The following is a 27,658-nucleotide window of genomic DNA, read 5'->3' as shown; positions in this document are numbered from 1 at the left end:
TATGATACTATGCTGTCAGTTATGATTTAGATGGGCAAGCTACTTTCTGTTTATCTGTTATCTGTTCTGCAGTAGGATCCAAATCTTAGTTCAACTGAGGTAAATAGCAGAAGTTATTTCAGAGATCAGTATTAAAAATGTAGAATTGTGTATCTTTGTCTCCAATAATAAAAGCCATTCTTGTCACTGCATTTAAGCTTTACATTTTCTTAGAGGCTCAGCTGACTGGGTATTGCAGTTGCTGAAAGGAGATTATCAGTTGGCTGAGATAAAGAACTTGTTGGCTGAACTTTTTGTGATGTCCATCATTTTTACTTTTTAAGATTGTTGACATCTTTTTTTTTTTTTTTCTGTAGGTACATTCTGGGCCAAATTTTCCCCATTTAGACTGGTGTAAGTCTGAAGTCATACAAAGTAGTCTATACTTCTGAAAACAGGAGCGAGATTTTACCCCAGTTAAGTCTGACTACTGCATCTTGCTCTGAAGCGCAGTCTCTAGACCTCACTTAATTTTTCTGTGATACTTGATGTTAACTAAGTAACAGCATCTGTGCTAGTGCTAAATTGAGGGGTTTGAATACTGGGCTTCCACATTAGCAGATATTTTTGGCAAGTATGTACCTTTACCTCAAAGTTCTTGCAATTATGGGATTGTTTTAGTCATATGCTGAAACTCATTTTCTTAAATGCACTTTTAATTCTTTCTTTGTTTTGTTTTTATTGTTTGCATAAGAACACCACATGCTAATTCACCACATGATGTGTATGTGCAGTCCAAATATCACAAAGTCAGTTCCAAAGTCCAGACATTTACCAGTCTCCCTCTCATAAAGCATATAATGGCAAAATCCTTATTCCAAATTCAAGTCAACCAGAACTTTGGAGTATCTTCAGAGTAAAATACTTTTCAGAACAGCTGCAGGAATCTTGATATGTAACCCACAGTGGGGTGGACATAACCCTCTAATACTGAAAATATACTACATAATTTACACATGATGACAAGATAAATGTTTTTATAAGAATTTCTTCAAAAGAAGAAGGAGTAAGAAAGCAACTGAAAATAAATAGAAACACTGTCCTGTTCTAAGCCCACATTGGGTACAGCCACGATGGCAGCCAACACCTTTTTGGCACAGAGCCCTGCCAGTTGCTTCATCCCAAGTTCAGAGAGACACAAAACTCCTCTTCTGGAACTTTTCCAACCATTTTGGGAGTTTGCCTTCCTGAAAGAGGCTGGAGGAAGGAGAACATATAATCCTTTTTCTCTTGCTTCCTGCTTGTTAATAAATTGAAAATGACATAGTCTACAAACATACACATGGGTCCCCTCCTTAGTTTGCTGGATTCCTCAAAAAGCATAAATCACCAGAAACTTAAGTGTTATTAAATATTTTTATACCAATCATTTTGTCCAAGATCACACAGTTCTTTTATGTAAAGCAAAATTAATGCATTTTAAAGTGTTCACCGTATTTTATGAAAGCATATCATAAGCTGTATAAAATAAACTACTTAAGTTAATGTCAAGGGCAAAAAAACTTTTTTTTTATTCCCTAAGATTTTATATAGCCAATTTTGCAGCAGCATACACCCGTGATTTGATAAGGGTTTAGTGCATTACCTGTTCAACTAATTTGGTCTCTGTGTGTCAGAGTGACAATCCTTAACTCAGAAAATTTTTAAGAGCAAAATATGCAGAAAACGATTTCTACCAAGAAACACTGCTGACAAGTTCTTCCAGAACATTATTTTAAAATCCATTAATATTATAACCTATACGGGAGAGAAACTGAAATTTTCACACACACACATATATGCTAACACACACATGTATGGGTACTCTTCTACCTGTACTTATAAGAAGACATGTCTAGCCAGCCCTGTGAATCTCAGTCCTGGCAAGAATACAGCCTCAGACCCCAGTCTTGTGTTTTCATTCTCATAGCTGAGAACTGCGAACATCTGAACTGAAAGAAGAGCAAGAGGAGTTGAAATGGAGATTCACAAGTCCCAAAGGCTCTCTGCTATGCACAGCAAAGTGAAAGATATTTGATCTACTTCTCTAGCTCATTCAGGTCCTTGTATGTCACTCCATCAACAAAGAGAGTTAAATTCTGGTCATGGGAGACAACCAGATCTGTGCCATCTCATTCTATTTTCACACATCAAAGGTCCTAGGACAGGATGAGGCATGAGCTGCCATTGCTGTAGTTACTCTCATCTGCTGAATGGTGTTTTGAGTCCAAATGCCATCCAGAATATGGTAGAACAGTTTCAATGCTTCCCTTACCTACCCCAGAAATATTAGGCTGGACAGTCTTCATAGTTCCCCTTTCCTTTCTCACCTTCTCAAATGAAGCAGCAGACATTATGTTTACTCCTTCTCCAAAAAAGTCTTGACCAGGTTTGATTTTTCTGAATTTCAAACTATGATGACTGGCTATTTGTGAAGGGAAGAGTTCTATTCCATGTTATTATTTAATATTATTGAGAAAATCCAGAATGTGTCCAAACCAGAATCATTGCAAACTCAGTGGAAAGGTTTTGACTGAAATTATTGACTTTACCCTGACTCCCGTGCTTCCAAATTTTCATCTCCTGATATGAGTGAAATTTTTGAGTCCCAGAAGGTTAACAGTCCTTCTGTGAGTAGAACATCTTCATTTTGCTAAGATACATGGATATACTTTTGAATTGAATAATTAAAGCAAGATATGGTCTACAAGAAAGGCGAGTCCCATTGGAATCCTGAGGAGCCTTATTTAAGCTTGTATGTCTATCTTGACTTCTGTGGGGTGCTGGAAATTACAAGAAAGAAATAAATATCAATTCTGAATCTGATCTGTTTTACTCAGGCAAAAGACCCTTTAGGAAAACAGTTTTTAGTCAGAGGAATTTAAGTGAAGCAAAATACCATTCTTAAAGCCGTACCAAAATTGTGATACATTATTCGATTCTTTAATGTTTGACCTGATGACAGAATTTTCTGATGTTAGACTCTGGCACTTTGTGTACTGTCACAAAGATTAAGTAAATGGCTCATCATTCCCAGAGACTACTAAATTTGTATTATGCTGAAGCTGCAAAACCTTATACCCATTTTGAGTTTTTTAAGGCTACTGTAGCTAAACAGATATAGCAAGAGCAGCTGCATTAAGAGCATTGCTGGAAGCAAGTAGAAAATGCTGTAGTATTTTTTTCTGAAGAAGTTAAGTGGGCATACAGAAGCAATGGATTATAAAATACTGGGAAATAATGTATCATAGATTTTTTTTATTCAGATAATTATTTTTGTTCTTTTAACATTATTTAAACATATTAAGAATGAACTCTGGTCGTATAAATGCAGACTGAAATAATTCTTCTAACCTTCCCACCTTTGATAAGCTTCCATAATAGAATCAAAAACAGTTTCCCTGAAGAAAGAAGGTCAAGCTATCTTTCCAATGCACTAAGCATGTTTGGGTTTTTTTCATAGAGAAGGGAAAACTTTGGATTATATGCTAGTCATTATCTTTCAGATACAATGCACACTCTTTCTGCCAAACAGGTGTAAGAAAATAATTGGGCTACTCAAAAACTGCATTCTTTATGATACACAAATTTGCTCTTTGCAGAAGTATTCACGTATTTTGTAGTGGGAGAATGGTCAAGGAAACAGTAAGAGTTTCAAAATGTGTTTCGGGAATTGGTGGTATGGGAACCAGTAAAGAAGAATGAGAATTACTGTGGTTCCAGAAGCAGTGCTATTAATATAAGGGAAAGAAACATAAAGTAGAAGAAACTAGCACAGTCCTGAGTCTTTCCTAAGGGAGTTTAGGAGCAGGAAAGCACAAAAAGAGAAAGTTGGTGTGAATTAATGTCATAGCTTTTTTATAAGTTTAGAGGAGGGAGGAAAAAGCGTAGAGAAGGGAGTAGTTGATGAGAAGAACTCGGCTTAAATTTTTGTAAATAATTTAAAAATATTTTTGATTTCTTATAAAAACAGCAAGTCAGATAAGAGGGTTATTTTTGTATAAAATTTAAAAATATTTTTAATTCATTTTAAGAATGATAAATTTGGTAAGAGGGTTATTCTCTCCTTGACATTATTTTTCATTTGATTGAAAATTACCGGTTCCACTTCATGACAAAAGCAGGAACATCATAATACCGTTATGATGGGCTTACTTTGTTTGGTGGTTTTGAACAGAAATCTTATGAAGAGATTCCTTCCCCTGATATTTTCAGTCCCCTATTCCAGACTCTAGTGGGTCTATCAGATATGGTATGAGTCAAACCCAAGATCTGTAGGGGCTTAATTGGGTGAGGGATCTCCAGACATTTCAGTTCTAATTTTCAGTCTACCTTTCTGGAATTTGTGGGTACAGTTCACAAATACATATTTTTTTGAGCTAAATGTAACTCTTTCAATCAGCCTGTTCAGACTGCAGGATTAGGCCCTGTTTTAGAAAGGGTAAGTATCTTATCTCCTGTTACACTTAGCTGAAAATAAATCACAAAAAAAATCAACTTTGACCATTTTAAACCAGATGATCCTTTTCATCTGGAGTAAGTTTATCCTTAGGGGGAACTACATAGTACAGCCCTTATAGTAATACCTCATTAAAAACCATGTATTGAATAACCACATTTTCAAAAGAAGCATTTCGACTGATTGCTGAAATACAGCTGTCCTTGCAAAGTCAGCATGCAAGGGAGGATCATGCAGATTAGCACAGACATAACAATATGAGCCTTCTGGGTCAGCCTGAGGAAATGGCAAGAGTCATAGTGGCTGAGTGCGCACCTATTCAAGGAGACCACATAATCATTTCATCCTGATACCATTTCATCAGCAAGCTAGTATTTAAGCTGCTTTTATCTCTATACATTTTACTCATCTAGTTACAGCTTTCTTTAGACAAGTAAAATGACAGCCTTTACCTCTACAACAGAAAACAAACTGGTCCAAACAGGGTTCAATTTTCTGTGCAGTAAAGATTAGCTGATGAATTATTTTTCAATTGAAGAATAAAATGTAGGAAATTCTTCTACATGAGGACTTTCATGGACTTCCAGAGGGAAAAAAAAAACCCAAAAAAACAAACCAACCAACTAAAAGCACTTCACCACCACTTTTAAAATGCTGCATTGTGCATCATTTCAATTAGTCAAAAGCTCTCTATTTGGTGTGCCACTGAATATTTTAAAGCACCAGAGGACCAGGTCACTTCAAATGAATTACGTATCCTCAGGGTGCAGGCATGGCAAAAAAAAATAAATAAAAATGAAAAAATCAGTATGATTTCTCATAGCCACATCTAGTAGTTTGATTATATCAGAGGCCAGAACACCCCCTGCCATCCCACAAATGAGAAAGCCTTGTAGTATATCCTTCCAGGATAATGCAATGCCATGGAGAGGGGCACTTGGGCAGTGTGTTAGCTCTACTAAACCATAAGTTTCACGCCTGTTTGGGAAGTTCCCTCATTTTAATCTATTTTGAATCTGACCAGATATCTGATCTGCTGTAGACTGTGCAGTGCAAGGATCAGAAGGACTTGTAGGCTTAAGAGAAGAGTTACTTCAGCTGCTGGAAGTTATGAACCTGTAGTGGCAAAAGCACAGTCAATTAATTGTAATGAAGTCTTGTGCTAATTTTATACTGTTAATATTGGCACATGAGTTATCTTTTGGACAGATAGTTTGAGTGTTGCAACGTGCATCACTGTGTAGTAGCTGAAAAGTCTATATCCTTACCACTCACTGTATACTCACGTGTATGGACAGATAAAGAAATTCCTGTCTTTGATTTGTCTGATCTGGACAGTGCAAATGGTTGACAGCTTTTTGCAAGAGACTCAGTCCTTTTCAGTACTGAAGTTTATGACTTTCTATCCGATCCAGCTCTCCACCTATGAGGTGAATGTATATATATACTCTGCAAATGAGCCAAACCCATGTCACAGCATTATAACTAATGGTAAAAAAGCTTCTTGCAGTGATCTCTTGAAACATTTTCTATCAAAAATAGGGAATGAAAATAGTTACTGAACTAAATTTTCTGATGACACAAAAGATGATGATTGGGTTAAAAAAGGGGCTCATAGTTTCTCTGTACTTAGAAACGTATATTCTATAATAATGGAATTGATTTTGCTACCATCAATTTCTGAGTAACACTCCAGAGACAAACAGTCTCACATCTATCATCAAACAGAATATGATTTATGGTAATCCAGTAAGTTTGGGAACCAAGCCTCTGAATGACTTTAGTTAATTTATGATATGTTTATAAAGGTTGTAGTCGTGGTGAAACCAAGGAAAGAATTACAGATTGTTTAGAAACAAATAGTAGGAAGTCCTGTTTCTTTGCAGTTTCTGAAAGCAAGGCTCCACCCTTCTGCTTTGGGTTGAAGGTAGCATAAGAGCAGGACTGAAAATGAGTTATCTTTCCTCTAGAAAGCGATCACCTTGTAAAGAAGGAAAGACAGACAGTGGAAATTATTTGTCTGACTAACAAGTAGATAGTCCATATGAAATACGAATTTATACATAATTCTAAATTATCATTGTGGTGTCCTTACAGTTTATTTTCAAAGAGTTTGACTCCAGAAGTAATGTTTAAAGTAATTCAGTTTTTGTCTTTTCCCTCAAAATATATTTTTGTCTGCTAACTTTCATTGTTTAAAAATAGGACATACTGTGGTGAAAGTCAAAATTATGAGTTGTTACTGTATGTGAACCTTTTGAGCTGGTAGGGTATTTTACAAGTGTTTAGACCTGCTTCTAAGAGAGTAAATGCAGTTGATTAATATCCACAGATAAAGAGAACTCTTTTGTAACAAGGTCTTTCTTTTGCTGTAGTAAAGAAGGAACTGAACATTAGTGACTTACAAATTCTGAAGAGTAAAAGAAGATGAACTGGCAGTAATAGGGAGATGAAAGGTATATAGCAAAGTCTTGTATAATAGTGTTACGCTCATCTCTTCAGATATCCAAATTAGTATTCACAGTGCAATGTCATAAGCACCCATTTATGAAGATACAAAACTCCCTATTTGGGGAACTGAATAATTATTTTGCTCCGGAATTCTGGCAAATCATTTATTTAAATGCTTACAAGCTATAGATTTCAAGAGAAGAATAGGTCCCAACTACACAAATTCTGGTCTGTTTTTCCCTATTAAAGATGAAGGAGTGAAAAGCAGCCAGTGATGTACCTGTTCTCATTTTTGGTCATGTGTAGGAGCTTGCTCAAATGCTGCCAGAAACATCCCTTTGGGATGTTGGGAAACTTCACCTTTTAGTCTCAAAGGAGCAATGGTCCCTTATGTTTCTAGCCAGTTTAGGTGCTCTGAAAGTTGCTTATGGCTGTAAGAAACAAAACAAAAAAATATTTAAAACCGACGGCCATTGCTTTTATGGCCTGGATTCAGAGGGAGAGGAAAGCATGATGTTGCCTGTGGCAGCGTGCTTACTTATTCAGCACTACTGACCCTGAGCCAGTGAAGTTCTTGTCCACTGCTCTGGAGCTGCAAAGTTTAGCCGCTAAATTCAATAGGATCACGGTCTGCCCTTGACATTAAGGGATTTCACAAAAGGATTTTGCCAAAAGCAGAAAACAGTGAAAACTACAGTCACTGCCACTCCTGTTACCACAGGAATTTGTGAACGTGTATCTGGTGGTAAATGCCAGGCAGTGTTGTGATCTATATGGTAAGCCATGACAAGTATCTCCACTGATCCTTCTTGAACGTGTTTCCAGAGACTGCTTTTAAATCTGTATATTAAATGGCATGCTGCTCATCTCTCTTTCACAGATACTGGAGCTTTCAAAGGTATTGCAAGGGTTTTGGCTTTGAATTTAATAGGTTCAGGAATTTATGACAGGTCTTTAAGGTACCTAGGTAACACGGCACTTAGTGAAACACCACCTACCTCTTAAATGTATTGCAGGTTGTGGAAGTTTCAGTCCAAAGTTAGGTATCCAGGTGTTTTAATCATTGTTCTGGTACAGTAAAGCACCTTAGGAAGTGATCTTGGGAAACAAGTAGGGAGTTTCCTGAGTTGCCAGAAGGGTGGAGAGGACAGAGGTGGCAATCTTGCTCCAGGGAGTTTTTATCCTCTCTTGTTGTAGCTGGACATGCAGAAAGGTAATTTTCCTGTCTGTGGAAACTGAGGAAAACTGGAACCAGAATTCAATCCCTCTCCCAAGGGCAAGTTTCTCTATAAATGGGACAGATTTGTCAGGAGAGACTGAGAAAGATTTGCTCCTCAGTGGCCACTACCCAAATTGTTAGGGCTCTCAACTGGGACCACACAGCCTAGGATCAAGTTCCTGTTCCACTTAAAGCATGGCAGGGGCTTCAAGCAGCTCACCAGCTGTGGCTTATACAGACCAGCAGAAATTTAGCTCTTCTGTGGATTAAGTCACAGTTAAGTAGCCAAAGAACATCAAAGATGCCAAAAAGCAGGTAAAATGTGTAAACAGGAATGCAGACACTCATGAATTGTGGAATAGCTAAACTTAAGTACTTAAACTTCCTGATTGTTTAATCTCCTCAGGAGAAATGTATTGCAAACTCCAGCTACCCTTGGATAAATTCACAAAGAAAGAATGTTTACTATCCCAGCAAAAAAACAAGTAACCAAGTGAAACTTTATGTCCATTCTTACCTCCAGTTTGTACGGCTGTTTTGTAATCCCAGAGACCTACTTGTTTTAAAACTATACAGTAAGCCAAACATTTAATAGAATCATAACCTGCAATCTTTGCCACAGTGAACTGTAGACAAGTGGTGTTACTGGAAGAAACAGCACATTGAGTAATTGTTTCCAGATTATTAGAGTAAATACTTGCTCAGTTTTTCCATACAAAGGTTGTGTGCATACAGGCACCATCCTCACTCGAGGATTTTGAGATTTATAGGAAAAACATCATGATAACTGTTGAGTAGACTCCCAGTTATATGAATATGCAGTAATGTTCTATGGAGTCTTATCGCAAGACTTTCCCCACAATTATGCCTATAGGCAGTATATTTATCTCATGTGCTTAAGCAGCATTTGCAAGACAAAAATTACTGGTATCACCATTTGTCTTGGAGTTTTTTTCAAGCTCAAGAAATTAAAAAAAAAAAAAAAAAAGACCTGAGAAAAAGTTGATCAAAATGTAGTGCTTTCTCAGAGAGTATGGCTAAACCCATCAAGATACATAGAATAGAAAGTCCATGTAGAAATTTGATTGTCTTAGAAATTATTTGTACCACATAAATTTGATTTCATCTTTTTTCCCGTCCCTATTAAAGTTTTGTCAGTTCACTAGTGATCTTTTTGAATGTTTTTGTTCTCATTAGCTAGTGAATGTATTTGGTTGTTAAGGTCATGCAAAAGACCCTGCTTTCTACATCTCTCTCAGATATATGGGCAGTAAGGGTAATTAAGTTTTAGAAGACAGATTATGTTTTCAGTAATACATTGTTCTTGTTAGTCATGCTAGTCTTACAGTTTTTATCAATCATCATTTTGCTGAACAACAGTAAATAAAACATTTTTTTATTATAATTTCAGATGGTTCCTGTTCCCCATTACTTGATACTCTCCCCATGCTTGTCAGAGGCTTTCAAGTCCTGTGTTACAGAGCAACCATGTTAAAATGTTCATCTGACATTTGGCTCAACTGGCAGCCAACAGAGAGTGGATGTGAAAAGGAGGTTCTTGAAGTGGACCTGTTGCCAGCAGAGCCATTTGCTATTCCTCCAGCAACTGGCTCATTGTTGGAGCTTCTCAGCTGCTTGCTTTTACCTGTCTTTCAGAAGGTTTCCACCAAATCTGTTGTTTTCTCTTTCAACTTGATAAGTTTCACAAATTATTTAACTACCTTCATTTTTTACAGAGTTACACTTCGTGCTGAAACTGGACAAAGCTAAGTTATAAGACGTTAGATTGTGCTGGCCTTGGGAGATACACAAAAGAGTAGAGATGCTATAAAGTTTTTTTTTCTCTGATCTTACATATATCTTGCAATATCAATCTCTAGGGGTGAAAGAATAACCTTTCTGTTAATATGTTAATTTTGCTGATGAGAGTTAAAATAGTGCCTTCATGGTCCTGGCTGATGTTCCATAACCACCTCTCTGGATGCTCAGTGGCAGCACTGCTGATGGTTTTAGCTATTCAAATGTTGGTAACACACATCCTGAACAGAAAGAAAGTTGTACTTAGCTGTCCTATTCACGATGTTCAGTTTTGTGCTTTTATAGATCCCGAGAGGAAGAGTCATGAAAAGTAACATGTCTCAGCTTTTTTATCAGAGTTTTTACAGTCTGATTGAACAAACATGGCACCTTAGCAGAAATAAACACAGACCAAGCCCATTTTGCTAGGTAAGCATTCTGCAAACCTGAATTTTTGGGTCTGTCTATAGCCAGTTACCATAGTGTAATATCAGATGATGTCATCTAGCTTTTTAAAAATTAACTGCTGTTAGAAGTTGTTAAATATCTGTAAACAGAATGTACCCAGCATTACTTGTGTGTCTCCTGCCAAGAAAAGGGTTTACTCCCAAGGAACAGGTAACAACAATTATTAGTGCAGGGAACTAAGCCAAGAATTTTGAAAAATGTTGGAAAGAAAGGAAGGATGTGGGATTGAGCAGAGTGGGCCAGGACACTGTAACTAAGAAGAATAACATTTAAATGTAGCATAGGAAAATTAGGCTGATTTACGGGATTTTTTTTTGCTAATAATGAAGTCTGTTAAGCTGTAGAAGGGTTTCCAAGAAAAGTGGTAGAATACCCATCCTTTGGGATATATAAAAAGAGCCTGAACAAAGCTCTTTAAACCATAAAATAAGGAAGACTCTGGCACTGACCTGCAAGATGGAAAAAGTGAAGAAATAGCTTTTTCAATAACTAATTTTCACAAGTCTATGCGAACATAAAACTAAACAGTTAAAAACTAAGTGAGGCAGAAATATTGCTGTAAACACAAGAGATTTATCTGAAAGCACTAATTGGTTGTCAATAAATCAGTTCCCTGGTGAGAAGAGAAAACTTTGAAATGTATTTCTACACCACAAAATTGTCTTCAACTGAAAACAAATAGAAGACTTATTTTTAGCAGTGTATTCATCAACTGTTACTTGTATGCATGTTTTTCTCCATTGCCCAGTAAAATTGATGCTTTTTGTTTCCTAATGGTGACCATAGGAAAAGGTGATCTCTGAAAAAATTAATGTTATTTATGAGTAGAAAAAGGGACTTTTGGAATACAGATATAAAGGTCTTTGTCTCTCTTCATAACAGAAGTGGAAGCCCTCATGAATTTTAGCAGTATTTGGACTGCTTAACAGTAAACATCACTGAATGCCCTAGACTTCATACAGGACAGCCACTGTGTAGAAGAATTAGATCAGAGCAAATCTTAAGCTTACTGAAAGCGGCCTCTAGTGATATGATCTCATTTTCTTTTTCCAACAGGAAAACCTAAATGCAGGAAAAGTTTGCCTTAGAAAACATCATCAAAATAAATACATTGTTAACCTTTCTAGTGTGTGGGGAACTGGTGATGAAGGTGAAATATGAATATTAGGAAAACTGTGGTTACTGCAAGTGTTTTGGGAATTTAAAGCACCTTTAATTATTTTTTGACAATGAGATTAAAGGTATAGTAGCATTTTATTGATTTTGTGTAGAAGGCCTTCAGATGCTTGGATTTTACACTGCTACCACAGTTAGATGGTACCACCTTTTATTCCCTTCCTGGGCTTTGTGTTAAATAGAGTGCAGCCTTTCCAAAGACTTGGCCCTGAATCTCCTCTGCTAAAGTGGGAAGACCACCAAGATTTTCTTCAAAGCCCTACGAGGTAGTGGTCCCAGCATGCCATTATTCATGAAATATTTTCAATTTTTGTGGTATGTATTGAGACTATTCTGGCCACAGTATGTTGCAGTCAGACTAAGAAGTACTCTTGCTGAAGTGAGTGAGTAAATTCTCCCAAGGCTATATGCGCCTCATTACTCCTTATTTCCATTAAAAAAAAAAAAAAAACAACTAAAAGCATAGCTCAAGAGTTTAAAAAAAGAGAGTCACGCTGTTCATCACATCAGCCAACCTGCTATTGAAAGAGACTCCTCTGTGAGTTTTCAAGTCTCCATCCTACTGGGAAATAGAATTTTAAAACGTTTGAAACTGTTAGTTTAATAATATTAAAAGGTTTTAAAAGAACTTTTATTGTGAGGTAAAGGATATTGACTTTTCTCATGATTTCCTACTTCCAGCAATCTATTATTAATTAAAACATTGTGTGCCACTGGCTTTTCTTTTCTTTTCCACTTCCCTCTGCTCTTTACTTTTCAGTTGGCCATGGCTTTTATATATTTCAGTGTTGAAGAAATAGTTTATTCTCATTCTTGCCATGACAAGCAACCGGCTGTCTCCTAAAGGGAAATACAGTTGCTAAAAAATAAAATAAATAAAGAATAGAAATGGTTTCAGTTGGAGCAAACCTCCAACAATTATCAAGTCCAATTGCCAACTGCTTAATCCAACTGATTAGGTCTATCTCTATAGTTAGGCATTGATCTACTGGTCATATTGCAAAGCAGGTCTTTCTAAACTATTGGTTTTTAGACTCTTGTTCTGAATCACTCTCTGAAAGTCTTTCATCTATGTCCACTGTGAATAGGACCAAAATTATGATTAAAAAATGACTTGCATTGGAGTGACAACAATACAGATAAGGATTAGGAAAACCTTTTAACTCTAAGAATTGTGAACTGTTAGGTTGCCTTGAGAGATTATGAAGCTTTCACAGGATTAGCAGCTTACAAGGACAGGTTAGACTGCCTATCAGGAAGGTACAAGTAATGGCTGATCTTGTTTTAGGACAAGGGACAAGGTAGATGGATGATCTCTCAATCTTCTCTATTTTTGAATCAACCTCTGGGCTGAGCTCCCTCCCTTGACTAAAGAGCAACCTGCTAACTGGGTTAGCTGCCCAAGTCTGGGTGACGTGAATGCTGTCCAAGCAGGTCCAGCATTTAGTAAATTCTGTTACTAGACTGTGTCATTAAATTTCAAGGATATTTGCTGAATGCAGAGCATGCTTCTCGTTCATGTCTAGAGGGTGAATCACATAAAATATAACAGCCTTCTCTTTCTCCCCATTACTCTATTCGCTTAATTTTCCTCAGCCTGCAGTTCTGTTTCTGAGATCATTGTCAGTTCAGTACACTGAGTGGAGCTGCTCCAGAAATTAATCAGGCTTGAGCAGTGATTGTCTAAAAGGTCCAATCTTTGCTGAAGTTGGAAAGGACTACCAAAACCAAAAGCACATTTGCATTATTAAAGTGTTTATCTGCTACAATAATGAACTGTGTTCTATTTTTTTCATCTGCTACAAAAGGATAAGATGGTGGAAATTTCATTTATTCTGAGTCCTTTGCATGCAGTTGCAACATACGTGTGACTAATTTTCTCCGTGTCTGACTGGAGAGCATAAGCTCTTATCTGCAGAAAGCTTGAGTTCTCATATGTGTTGTTGGAATCTCTGATCCCTGTGCTTTTGACATATGAAGACTTATGCCATGCTTAATATGTTAAAAAAAAAAAAAAAAAAAGAGAAAAAAGGCCATGATGGATGTCTTAATTTTGACACCAAAATCTGATGGTTTGTTTTCTTTTACATCTGTATTTCTGACTCAGTTGCATGAAAGTAAACTCTTTTCTGATAATTTAGGGAACAAATACCACATGATAACAACCACAGATAAGTTCAGGACAAAGAACTTTTAAATTCAATTCTAACATTAAGTTGACTACTGCAGACAAAGGAGGTCAGTACTAACTTGTCATCAAACCCATTATCTCCTAGAGGGGACTTGCCGGCTGGGCTTAAACCACGACCGGACTTTACATAGAAATTCATCCATGTCTGTGAAAGAGCTTATATTTCTCTTTTAACTTGCTGGGGAACCTTGTACAATGAGCAAGTGTTTTTGAGAAGTGCAGTGAGAAAGAAGGAGATACAAGTATAGCAGAAGCTAAGTTTGCTGACATTTCCAGTTACCATCCCTTTTGTGCTCCATCTGCAAGATAGGGTGTTTGTTATGTTTACCATGAAAGCAAAGGTTTATGCTTAAGGAAATTAAGGAGGCATTGAGTTGCAGGTGACATGAAGATTATCCTGAGCTGACATCTGTCTAGGATTGCCTTATTTGTACCCAGCTAGAAACTGTTGAGTAATATTCCTTTGAACTAAATGTACAGAGAACACAAGAATTACTTTGCTTTTGACTACTTCAATGAGTTACAGTGCGGTCTTTTAAAACTCTTGTGGTAGGTGAGTAATGTAGTGCTGCTGACCTTCCAGAATTAGACTCTGAAATGAAGTTTTTGGTTTAGGAAATTAGAGAAGTGGTTTCCAGCAGTATGCTGGAGTGCATGGATGCTGAGCAATTTGCTTGAGGAAGGACATGCCAGTGAGGGAAGCAGAGCTGTAGGGTTCTCATAAGCAGTTCCTGGGCAAGGTGGTTATTTTGATATTTGTTACTGAGAACATGGAGGATAAGCTCAGTAATTAAAGGTATTTTTCTGCCCAAGGAAAAGACTTTAGGCAACTGTGTGCTAATTTTAGATAGTTTGTAGTCCTACTGCCTTCTTATTTCAGCTGCCTGCTTGTACTGATTAGAATTGAAAGTTTGGTTTGGTATTTTTGTTTTGTTTTTTTGACAAGGGTATTAAATGGGCAAAAGACCTACTGTGTCATTTTATAAACACACACACATGCACACATATTTACGGAAGCCTGATTAAAGTCCCTGTTTTCTTCTGCTACATTCTGTCTGAACAGGACTTTCTGTAACCATGGCAGCAATTGTGTAAGAGATGGTGGTTGTCACCAGCAGTGTTGCTATCTTTTAGTCTTCAGAAACTGGAGTATTTTTTGTGAATCTGGCTCCATTAGCACCAAGAAAGCTGTATCTTGTCAAATTTCTTGGCTGATTTTCCTCTTGATGTGACCTCTCACTTTGAGATGCGTCGGTGACACTGAGTTCTAGTGCAAAGTGTACTATGAAGTTGTGGGATCACCAAAATGTGACACCACAGCAGGACTCTTCTAAGCTGAGAAGATTTTCTTAACTGATGAATTAACAAGATGATAGACCAAAAATGCACTGGGACAGATTCAGTTCCATATGCTGGCCTCTCTGTGCCTCAGGAATTCGGTTGTATCTGGCCAAATGAAAATTTCTCAGAAGAAGGGAGTTTTTAGTAGACATTAGATTGGCATGGCTCTGAATCTTACCAGTTCCAGCCTATACAATAATAATGCCAGAGGCTAGAGGGAATGAGTGCTACTGTGTTCCAGATAATTCCAGATGGCAGTTTGCCACCATAAGACTATTGTCATCTGCTGTAGGTTAGATCAGCCTGAGGGTTGCTCTAACGCATGCTGCCTCTGTGGTATTGAAACCAGGATACCGGTGCTGACAAAGAACCAAGGAGTCGTAATCAGATCTTTCTGATTATTCACTTTTCTCCTGTACTGCTCAGCTCTTGGCCACAGCAGTCATTTGCCTCTGTGGGCTCACGTGTTGCTTTTCCAGACAATTGTAGCAATGTTCAGCATAATGGGTGTGAAAGTAGAGTTCAGAAGTGGAGATGGATAGGAAAAAGGTGGGGGTTTTTTTCTAACAAAACATGTATAGATAAAAAGGCTTTTTCTACCCCAAGAAAAATCCAGAACTTTTTGAGATGGTTCATGGACAGTAAGAGAAAAGAGAATGTAGACTAGACCAGGAACTAGGGCACTCATGTAAGATATAGAAACTCAGTTTTGCCTGTTTCTGACAATGAACATGAATTACATCTTTCATGCACCCTATGAAATGCTTTGGCTATTCTGAAGTTAGGTGTACCTCTCTTTCTTTATCCATACTTGGAATACAGTTCAACACGTGAGAAGCTTTCTTTCTTCCTGTAAAAAAATAGTTCAAATGGTATGTGTCTGCTGAAAACTTAGATTTAACTAAAGAAACCTGTTTAGATTTAACTAAGGCAGCATGTTTCAATATGTGCACAAAAAAATTGTCATGTCAAAAAATGCCAAAATATTGACTAGCTGTAATTTGAAGATCTGGATTATTTTCTAAGGTCCAATTTATCTCATGGCTCCTGCCAAGATGATTTTACTTCAGCTGTGCAAGAGTGTATGGACACTGACTTTTCTCTAAGTGGAAGAGAGATGCTTGTTATTTTTTATTATTGTATAGTAAATGCTGTAACAATCAGGTTTATAGTTTGAATTAAGAAGTTCGCAGCACTAGAAAGAGGTGAGGAACAAACTTCAGAATTTTCCAACTGTGGTTTAAATATCTGATACATATATGTGGAGAGGAGAGATTGCTAATTTCATTTTTTTCCTTTCATTCACTGATTCTCACCATACACGGTGACTTGGCTCCTTCCCATGGCTCTTTCATTTCTATGTATAGCACACATTTTAGTGCGTACACAAGCCTTACAAATGGAGGAAAATAAGCATTTTGCACCCCAAAATTTATGCAGTCTCACAGAGTAGTAAGCATCACAACCCACTACATAGGGCCAGTAAGTCCATCAGTGAGTGAATTGAGCTAGAGAATTTTTGCTTCCATCAGCACAGCAACCAAACATGTCCTGAAGAAGAGCTGTGGTAAGAAGGGACCAGTTTTGATGTGTGTTCTCCAAAGGAAAGTATTAGGTATTACCCTCCTTCCCCTCAGTATGTAGGAGGACTCGCTGTGCTGTTCAACACAAGACTGAAAAATTAATATGACATATTCATGTATCAGTTACTTTGATACTTACTTTTTGTAACACATTCTCCACCTAGCCTAAGGCTCTATACTTCTGAATCCTCAGTGGGCTTTGCAACAGCACATTCACATGTCCATCAGAAATGTAGCAAATTTTATTGGGAGTCCTTTTTAGCAGATCATGATTTGGATTCCAGTTTAATGTTTCTTTTTCAGACATTTAAAGTTGAATAAATAGTGAAGGGAATAGTGCAAAGAGTTATAGATTATAATATCACAAACCAGCTATACATGGGAAATCTACCCTTTAAACCAGAATTTCATCCTAAATAGAGCTGTGTAGAAAAATTCATGAGGAGTGAAAAACCAGAACAAATTCTGCTTTCATGCAGAAATTTTATATTGTGCTTCATGCAGCTGAGAAACATCAGTACGGCTGTTTTTTTCATGAGAGAGGGAAATTGTGCTGTGTGTACCAAGCGAAGTGAGCCCGGATACTTTCAGTTGGTCATTCTGAAAACATTTGCTATATTAGAACTATAGAGTCAGATCAAGACATTTTGGCTCCATATATCTAGGTGATGTCTTAGGTGAAGTCTGAATGTCAAAATCCAAATTTCTGTCTTGCAAACTGAAAATTTAATTGAATTTAATTGTCTACATTTCCAGAACTATCCCAGTCCTGCCAGTTAGTCTGCTTAACTCCTAACTCACAGCTGTGCGTGTCTGGGGAAGAGTTAAAATGACAGCATCTATATTAATAAATTAGATTGTGTTGAGAATGTTCCTGGGTATGACAACTCAGTCATCTTACTGTTAAATTGTTAGAAGGGTTCCTAGTGTGGTTTTAGCCTGGGCCAGCTAGCACTCTCCCAAACAATTGCAGAGTACACTAAGGATTTCCAGAGGCCAAAGGTCATTCAGAGATCACCGGCAATTTGGCTGCTACCAGCGTATTTTGGAAGATGAGAATTTAGGAGTATGGATGTAGGCTGCTCCATGCCAGTTGAACTCAGTGACAGAAAACAGTCCCATGCTCATTTGATTTAGTAGCATATATGTAGCCAATGTGTTTTCTATCTGTCTCCCGGAAAGGCTTAGTTTAGTAGGTGTTGTTGAGAAAAATAAACGCTTTCCAAAGTTGGGATCTTCAGAAAATGAAGTTATTGTTGACACTTTATATCCGCAATGTTCCATTTTCTCCTCTCCCACAAAAATAGTTCCCACTAGGTTACCCTGGTGTAAAATACCCAGTTGCCTCCTGACTGAGCTCCTAAGGGAATACCAGTCTGCATTCCCAAAATGTTACAAAACAGGACAAACTTCAAACCAGCCTTTAGGGGAAGAAATTGGGATCCTGAAGCTGAGACGGTCTGCATCAGCTGTTTGGGGGTTTTTTTGAGTAACATCTCAGTGCAGAGAATTTGTTCTGAGAGAACATAAACAGGCATAGGCAGAAGCCTGACGCGTAGCTTAGCGAAGAGAAAAATCAGTTTGCTGTGGGAAGACTGGGGTTCCAGGCTTTGCTTCTAAAGCCATTCCGATATTTTTGCAATCACTGGGTTGTAGGACAGATACTCAGATCTCACTCCCCTAATACAACCTTGGACACATAGGAGTTTCTCTTCAGTAACTTTGCAGTTCTGGCTATGAGTTAGATGTGAAGCTGTGTCAATCTCTATTTTGCTGAAGAAAAGACTTCTTTACAGAAATAAGTAGTAAGAGGAGACAGGTATGATGTCAAATGCCCAAAACCTCCTAGCCATAGCAGGTACTACAGTGTTTTCAGGATAGAATTGTTCTGCTTCATGTTACTTGCAATAAGGATACTGTCTTTTGTAGATCTGATGTCACCTGTATTTAGTTTATATCACCAATATTTTTCTAATAAATATGTCTAGGAGTTCAACACTTGACCTCTGCTCTTACAACTCAATTTAATCAGAGTTGCCTTTGTTTTCTTTAGCCGCATTGGTCTAAGATAGGTGCTGAATGTCTATGTCCAAAGTTATAAATAAGTACTACTGCTTAATACAGAAATGGTGAATATCTACACACATCTTTTTCAAATTTATTTTTAAAAATGTTTTTAGAAGATTTTGAAGACTTGAAAAATCTTAGAATCTTTTTTAATCTTTTTAATTTTAAAACCTAAATTAGGACTTCACATGACTTAACTGTGTTTTCACATGAAACCAAGAATTTGTTATTTGTTGTGTCTTTATTAAACAAATTTGTCCTGAGATTGCACATCCTTTTTTTTTTTTTCTTGGAGTGAAAGCATCAGATATGTTGAAAGTTCAAACTGTAGATGCCCACACCAGTTCAAGTGCATTGATTGACGTACTCAAACCATTCACTTTGGAATACTTTCTGTCTAATTTTAGTGTTCTTGTTTAATGGGCTGTTGGTTTGTCCCATACAGCTAAAGCCTAGAGAGAACGCAGTTTACATTATGTGTTATTTTTTCAGTTGAGTTTTAACTCATACAGCTTTGCTGCAAACAGAAAACACAACCTAATAAGTACAGAAAAATTAGACTAATTTGAAACTGTGTTTCTTTAAATTAAATTTGCCATGTCAGCTGTACATCGTGTCATACTCTTCGCAACATGATTCCCTAATGTCTTTGAGTTTGACTCAGATGAAGCTGGTTGCTCAGCTGCAGAGCCACAGGGATGGGCCAAAACGGACAATAAACATGCATCTCCCGCTCCTTGGTTGCTTGAATGACTTTGTATCATTGGACTTTTGGTTTGAGAAGGAAAACAAATTCTGAAATAGTGTCTCCTGGATTTCTTCACCCAGCTCTGACTGCAAGTAGTAATAAATCCATGTATTTACTGTATCACTGAGGCCCACTTTAGTAACTGTTTACTCTGCATTTCCAAGAAAAAAAGTTTTACAAGTGGTTACTATGACAACCATTGGCTCTTAAAAAGCATTTAGCTTTGTAACCTTTTGATTCTCATTTTAAATCATCCTCCTGGATTTTGCTCTAATCTTAATTTAAGTCTGTCACAGTCATAGGCTGGGAGAGGATTTCTCTACCGAGAGAAATGCTTCCTTTTCAAATGCAGTACTTCGTACATGTGCAGTTGCAGGCATATTGCAGGTGGTGACAGGTGTGTTACAATCTCTGGATATACAATTTGTACATTCCTCTGGTCAGATGGGATGCAGATGTGATAGTTATCAGGATTAAAAAGAAGAGGAACTGAATGTCTCTAGCAGACATCTATTGAGTATTTTTTTCTTCTGAGGGTAGACTGTAGAGCATTTGAAAAGCCTTTATTCAGTAGATTGATTTTTTTTTTTATTTCAGTTCTGTGCTAACTTGGACTGTTTCACAAATGTGACTTCACAAGCACTAACCCATCTGCCCTGAAACAAAACAAAGCCAGGAAACCTGATGGTGGGCAAATATATTGCTGTTTTTAAAGGCATACATGAATTCCTTAGTTAGTTCTTAAGCTAGAACCCATGTTTAGGGCTAAGTGGTTTTATCCTTGCTGGTGACCAGTAGCTCTGGTCATGGCTATATGCTTAGTATGGGTCAACGGCTGAAGTACTGTTTAGTGATAGAGGCTCCCTCTGTAGTCTGTTCTCTTACTGGAGATGTCTTGGGTCTTTACCCTCTCATCAGTGGATGGCCTGGACCCCTCTTTACTGCTTTATGGACCTATTTTACTGCTGACTAAATCCAAGTCACCATTGGGGTACTACTGACTGGGAGGCATATTATTCCTCTGAGGAGGTGCACTTCCCTTGCTGCACCCATTCTTGGATATCTTTACTATCCTGTCCTGTCTCTATTCATCCTATAGCTAAAGTCTTTGCAATCAGGCAACATGGAGACAGCATAAGGGTTTGTTTTCTCTCCCTTGGTATCTGTGCACTGGGTAACTAGAAGAAACCAAACCCCTGGCTCTCCAGAGCAATTTCTCTGAAATCACTAGTACTGCCTGAATGAAGATCTGTAGGGTATGCCCCAAGTATATTTAAAAATTCAGATAGTTTTCTTTCCTCCTCATTCTTTAAAAGATGTCATCAAAGCTTTTCCCAGTAGATTCCCTCTCCAGTGAGGGAACTTCTTACCTCCTACTGAGCTTTCAAGAGCCAGCTCCCTTAGCACATGAAAAACTAGTCTGAAGTAATTGCCAAATACAGATCTGCAATTAGATGTTTATCCAGTGTCCTTTACTGGCAACTTCTTGAATCCAGCAGGTATGAACCCAAGCTTTTTCACAGCCAAGGACTTCCCCAGAGGGAATCCAGGTTGGTAGCAATAAGAAAAGCAGGTGAGATTTTCAGACAGAGACAAGGTTTTCTGTATATATTTACGCAAAAATTAACCTCTGCTGAGATTTGTTTTTCACAGAAATGAATGCATATGGAAACATAACATCACAGCTACTAAAAATAATATGCTTAGGTAAAATCAAATGTGATTTTTATTAGTTGACAGTATTTTCATACTCGAGCATAATAAATATTGTAAGCACTATACCTCTTGTAGGAAAAAATCATATTTATTTCTGCATGTCAGAGCAATATGTGGCCAGTGTTTCAATAAAAATGGCTGATTGAAGGTCTGTCTGGTGCAGGTTGATGATTTTCAGGTTTGGATACTATGATCCCCCAGAAAAAGCGAATATAAAAGACAAAAGGTATTGAGGGAAAAAAATGTCACTGCTTTCATAGGTATCATGTCTAAAAATGGGACTGAAATTACAGCACACTTGGACCAAAATACAGCACGTACACGAATGTGTATGTATATATAATGTGCATGTGTGTATATGTGTATATATATGATGCTGTATATACCATAATCTCAAATTGTGAGTAAAATTTCTGGAGACCAGCACCCTCATCTGCACCTGCTTTACATTTTGCTGTCAAGCTTCCTTCCCCACATCCTTCACCATGTCCAGCTGGTGCTGCAGGCCTCCTGCCCAGAGGATCAGGACCCTCCACTGCAGCTGCACGGGGAGCTCGGCGCCCAGCTACACTTGCTGGTCACAGCTGAGCCATGTCCCTCAGCCACTGTGCCTTGAAGACTGCAGTAGCAGTTTGATTTAAAATACACGGATAATGAATTTAAAGCCACTGTGGAAGCGGCAGCTGGATTTATGTGTTAGAAGTTAAGTCAGTGATATTCTCAGTTTACAGGGGGAAAAATAAACCAAAAAAACCAAAAACCAAAAAGAAAGCAAGAAAGCGTAGCTCACCACGTTCGGAAAAGGTTTGCTCCCTGTACTTCCTGGTCAGCCAGCCAGTGAGGCAGCTAACTCTGCTGAGAGCATTTACACTCTAGCCATGTTTGGAGATGTACGCTCAACTCAACACAGCTTTCTCTCACACACCCACACCCACACCCCCACTTTTTCTTAAAGCACTCCTCCACACACGTATATGCATAACACTGCATGGACTCACTGTTTGCTCTGGGAAGTGAACTTCTTATGCAAAGACCATCTAATTGTAATTGGAAGCTGCTTTTTTTAAGACTTAGCAATCAAATCTGGACACCAGCTTGCTTGCACAGTGCATTTTGACTTCTATTGCCTCATTTAGGTTAAGTTCTGGGTTTTTTTTAATCGTGCAAACAAGTTATCATTTGCTAGAAGAAGCCTAATTATGATCAGATGTCCACAATTCCCCCATCACAACCTATCAGAATCAGAATCAGAATTAAACCTAATTAAAATTCTTACTTGCTTATAAATAAATGGGCTTGTTGCCCTAATCTTTCCTTTTCTCTTTCTCTGCTCAGTGACTAGGCAACATGCCGGTTGTAACCTTTCAACACAGGGGTGGTGGTTGGTTGCTGGAGAGTTATATTTCCCACAGAACATATGACAGTGGGGTGAGATGGGTAGTGGTGGATGTGGGTCTGGCGGGTGATAATGTTCTCTGGGCAGAATTTTTTAGACCTGAGCTTCTGCTCTAAAGTAAACCTCAGGTAAATTCTCAGGGTAAGCTGGTTAATAAATTTTCTTGGGAACAGAATAAAAAAGAGTGATTTTCAATGTTTTTTTATTTTTTCCCCAACAGAATTAATTACCTTTTCTACTTCAGAATTGGCTTCAGTGGTGCAGACTGGGTGAATTCGAATTAGTGGGATTCATCTCAAAGGATACGCCAGGCATTTGTAGGGATGTTAAGGGATTTTAGCTCTTGGGAAAGATGATACTAATTGAAAGAAAACCAGGTTCAGAGGAAAGAAAAATTATGTCTCCTTGTAGCATCACCTCAGCCATTTCCTGCATCAAGTTGGAGATGCCACTAGTACCTTAGTAGTGAGTTGGTTTAGTTTTTCTCTTTGTAAAGGTGGTTAAAATGGCCTACAAGAGACATCGCTGTCTTTTTCACCGAGGCACTTACATGAGCTGCTATAAACCTATTTGATGTTAGTGCATTTGCCACTGTTGGTTTAGGCTGAATATGTTCTTTTATTTATATATTTGTATGCAAAAAATAAGAAAGAACTAATACCATATACCCAGTCACTAAAATTATCTGTTTGGAGAACAAACTGTTTATATGAACTGTTTATTTTATGAGTTAGTGGGTGTTATCAGCATTTTTTTATTATAAAAAAAAAATTTGAAGAGTTAGTGCATCCAGTTTAGAAGGAAAGAAGATTGGTATTAAAATACCCTTAAAATACCCTTTTTAAATTATGTTCCCCAAAGGAAAATGAATTAGGGATCCTGGAAAATGTTTCAGTCCCTTTTTTGTACCATAATCTAATCCTGAAGGATGCTCTTTGATTCCCTTCTATAATACTTTGTTTTTTTTCCCTCTTGTTATTTTATTTTACTTATTCCCACAGCCAGCTTCAAATGACCTCAAGAACACAGGGCAGCTAAAAGATTGCTTAAACTTCTTAATACTTTTAATCCTTACTTGTTATAATTTGATTACTGAGACAGATTTTCTCTCTGGGCCTCATGTTAAATCACTTTCAAGTTGAAACAAACCAGAAATCCTTTCAACTTAACAGAGCTTGTATTCAATATGAGCTAGTCAGATGTAGCGCAGAGACTGTAGAATGTTGCATCACATGCTTTCTGGATTTTAAATACAATGAAAGCAAACTTCAATCAATGTTATATATGAATTTACCTTCATAGAGCATCTGTTTTTCAAGAGCAAACATGAGTAAGTATAGTTTTTTGAAGTGCATGTGTATGCATGTGTGTAAATATATATGTGTCTGTACACAGGCAGATACAGATGTCAATGCAATATATGTAACTTTGCTGATAACATAATCTTTGGAATTGAAAGACCTTCTTTATTGTAGAGTCCCTAATAAGCTTTTCTTTCATGAAACTAATTCCTTGTCTCATCAACTATAGCAAAAAAATTGCTTTTTTGCTGGACAGCTTCAGTTAACTCCATAGTATTATTTTAAAGTGACAATTTCTAATTTTCCTGGGAAAAAATATGGTAAAACAAGAAGACATTGAATTCAGCAGTAAATAGGAAATTGCATAATAGAACCATGGCTACTTCATAATAGAAAGTTGCATTTTGCTAAGGAAAGACTGAGGAGAAGAGTTATAAGAAAAATTAAGGGGGCTCATTTGCTGGAGGAATCCCTGGGGAAGGGGAATGTCAGGATCTTAAACTTCCAGCAATATCCTGTAGGTAAACTAGTTTCAAGGAGATGAATAAGATACTCAGTTAACAATCACCTGAAGATAAACTGTTATTGAGTTCTCCTGTCCCTTGGCACAGCCTGCCTTGTACCCCTCTAACCTGGTCCGCCACTACTCCCTCCTTCTGCACAGGCTCTGGGTACAGGGGAGGACCCACAGTCTGGGCTCTCAGTGCTGATGGTCGCAGAGGCTCAGATTATTGTCTCACCTACTGAAAATCTAGTTTTAAAAAATCATAAAGCTGTAGCAAGAACCTTAAATTTCCAATAAACTGCCTGGAGGCCGAACATCTCCCTGGATGCTGAGGTCGCTAATAGAAAAGGCTTTTGCTGCAGTGATATTCAGGAGGGCAGTGCTGAAGCATTACTGCAGTGTACTCTCCTGATCATCTCTGACCTCGCACTGCAGCTAGCATGGCTCACTCTGCTTCTGAAGACTGGCCATAATAGAGCACAATGGAGATCTATTCAAGCTAAGCTGCTTCCAGAACTGAGGTTGTTTGCTAGAGATGTCTGCAGCTGCAAGAGAAATGCAAATCCCTGCAGCCCTGTACTCTCATCTTGGCAGAAGGAAAGCCCTTTTACCTTTAAAATGCATTACAAGAAATGGAGTCAAGTGAAATCACTCGATCCAAAACCACTGAACTCTCAGAATGATCGAATCCAGACTCAGTCTTTGCTGGTTGGGCCCCCCACTGATATCTGTATGTCACTTATAAACACACACAGGTGCTCCATGAAAAATGGGGGAATCTTAGGTCTGCTAATGAATATATTGATACACCTTTTAAAGGATTTCCATCCATACAAGGGTTGCTTCAAGGCAACAATAAGGAAAAAGTCCCTTCTCAAATGCTAGCTATGTGTTTCGTATGTTTCTATAACGTAAAAGAAGCCTAAGAGATCCCTTTGAAAATCTACAAGCATAAAAATTGTTTCCAGGCTGGCAAATTTTGTGCCAAGTTCCTTCTGTAGTCTAAAATTTAGAAAAATGGAATTTTAATCAAAGCAACGACCAAATATTAAGTTTAATGGTATTGGTAGGTGTTGCATCATTTACCTGCTGTGCTTGAACTAGGAAAACTTACAGGAATTAATGACTGCAGACTCTAGGTAATACACTCAGCAGTTTAATTTATGTTTATGGACCCAGTCCTGCAGCTCCTTCATAGGCAAAGCTACCATGAACGTCAGTGGATTTTTGCTGGACTGAAGGCAGATAACTGGCCTTAATATCATTTTTTAGGCAAAAAAAAAGCACCAACAAACAAACCCCAGCCTTCTGAATATTTAAAAAATACTGTCATTTCTTGGGGTTTTTTTTATGTGGTTTTGTTTGTTTGTTTGTTTTGTTTAATCAAGCTAGCTAATTATTTTACTCTTCTATATGAATTTACTTCCCCTGGTTTTTGTTAAGTCAGTGTACTTTCACTCAATATACTAAAATTTAATGAGATACTGTTCTTTGTTCATCTTCTGCACATGCCAAGCGTGACAAGCGTTTTCATGCAGGAACCTTCTTTAGTCCTGCCATTGACAAGTAGCAAACCCACATCTGACATTACTGCTGTGGTGTCAGAAAGCACCTGAGTAAGACCATGAAGACTGGGAGCTGTAATCAGGAGCAGGATGGCTGCATTTGTGTGACTGCTCCGCCTCATCTGGCATGCCAAATGGGAGCACTGCTTACCCTCTCTGTGCTCAGAACTGTGCCAAACCATGGATGGGCCGCTGGCACCTCACTAACACCCTGCGCCCAGCTGGGAATGAGAGCTACTTTGCTCGGAAGTAGCTGGATTCACTATTACACTGAGCTGAAATGGTATTGTATGCATATGCCTGTAGGTGCCTATGGCCCAACTAATTCCTACTTTTGACCTTTAAATTCAACATGCCCACTCTGGTGCCTGGTAATTCTACTAGTCATAACATCTGTCACTGCCTTTGTTAGTGCCACTCAAGTTTCTTTACTACCTGTGGGACTGGAGATCAGAGTCAGCTCAGGAAGGGATAACTCAGTGTTCAGCAGTAATCACACAGTCACTGGAGGGAAAACAAGCTCTTTTGACAATGCAGTCTTCCTACACACTGGTCTTGCAACTGAATTATGTACCTGAAGACATTTGGGATGAAACCAAGCTAAGGAACGTCTGTCGTCATTGCAACACCTATCGTGGTGCTTGTTTTCTGACCGTGCCTCCTGGATCAGGCTTTGCACAATGTATGCCCTGTACCTGGTGTTAAAATTTTTCTACTCTGGTGGCCCAGAGTTAGTTCTTACCACACTGAAAACATATGTTGTACCCACTGGAGTATATTCTGGAAGTGGGATGTCTAAAGACTTCCTCTTACAATTTTGTGTGGAACAGGCAACCGCTTGCATTTGCACTCTCTGCCAGCCAGGTAATATGAGCACAACTATACAGATCACTGAAATCAGTTTTTCATTTGAGGGAGAAGTCTGGTCTCCTTTTAATTAATACTTAATTTCATAGATCTTAAGCAGTCATTTTCTTATGGCTCCAAATCTGTGTCTTTCCCAAATGTATATCTTGACTAAGCTACAGAGCTAGCTTTGCTTCTTATTCCCTCACCAACTGTATATGAGAGCATTTTCTCCAGTCTTTGAATTGGGTTTGTTCCTTTCTGTATGCTCCCCACTGTTTTGCCATCTTTTCTAAAATGTGCATCAGAGCATTGTGCATCACTCTAAAATGTATAGGGCTGTGCTGTATGAGGGATAAATTCATTTCCATAGTCCCACAGTCTAGCCCCACAGGGGTACTGTTTCCATCTTTATACATACAAGGATTGCATTTGCCCTTTTATTGTAGACCATGTAAGAAGTTCAGGCTCAGCTCTCCATCTGCTGATTCATCAGTTCTTTTCAGGCACTTGTTTCTGGGATACTGTCTGTGCAATTTGTGAGTCTGACTTCAGGGTGTTGTTTTTAGAAGTTTAAGTTTTTAAGTTATCATTCTCAAAATGTACAGCTGTTTTTATTTATGTCTCATGAATTTGTTGACTACCACCTGAAATAATATCAGTTCCCTGGAATCTCATTAAGAATAACTTGGTGTAGTTATGATACCCCATTGGCAACTGCATTCTGAAAATTTGCAGCTATCTCATCCTTAACACATTTCACACATAGGCTTTTGTATCGATTTTGAGACTTTCTTTTCTACAGAAGGTG

Source organism: Psittacula echo, assembly GCF_963264785.1.
Source record: "Psittacula echo genome assembly, chromosome: 4".
Classification (NCBI taxonomy): Eukaryota; Metazoa; Chordata; class Aves; order Psittaciformes; family Psittacidae; genus Psittacula; species Psittacula echo.
This window is presented reverse-complemented; position numbering follows the sequence as displayed.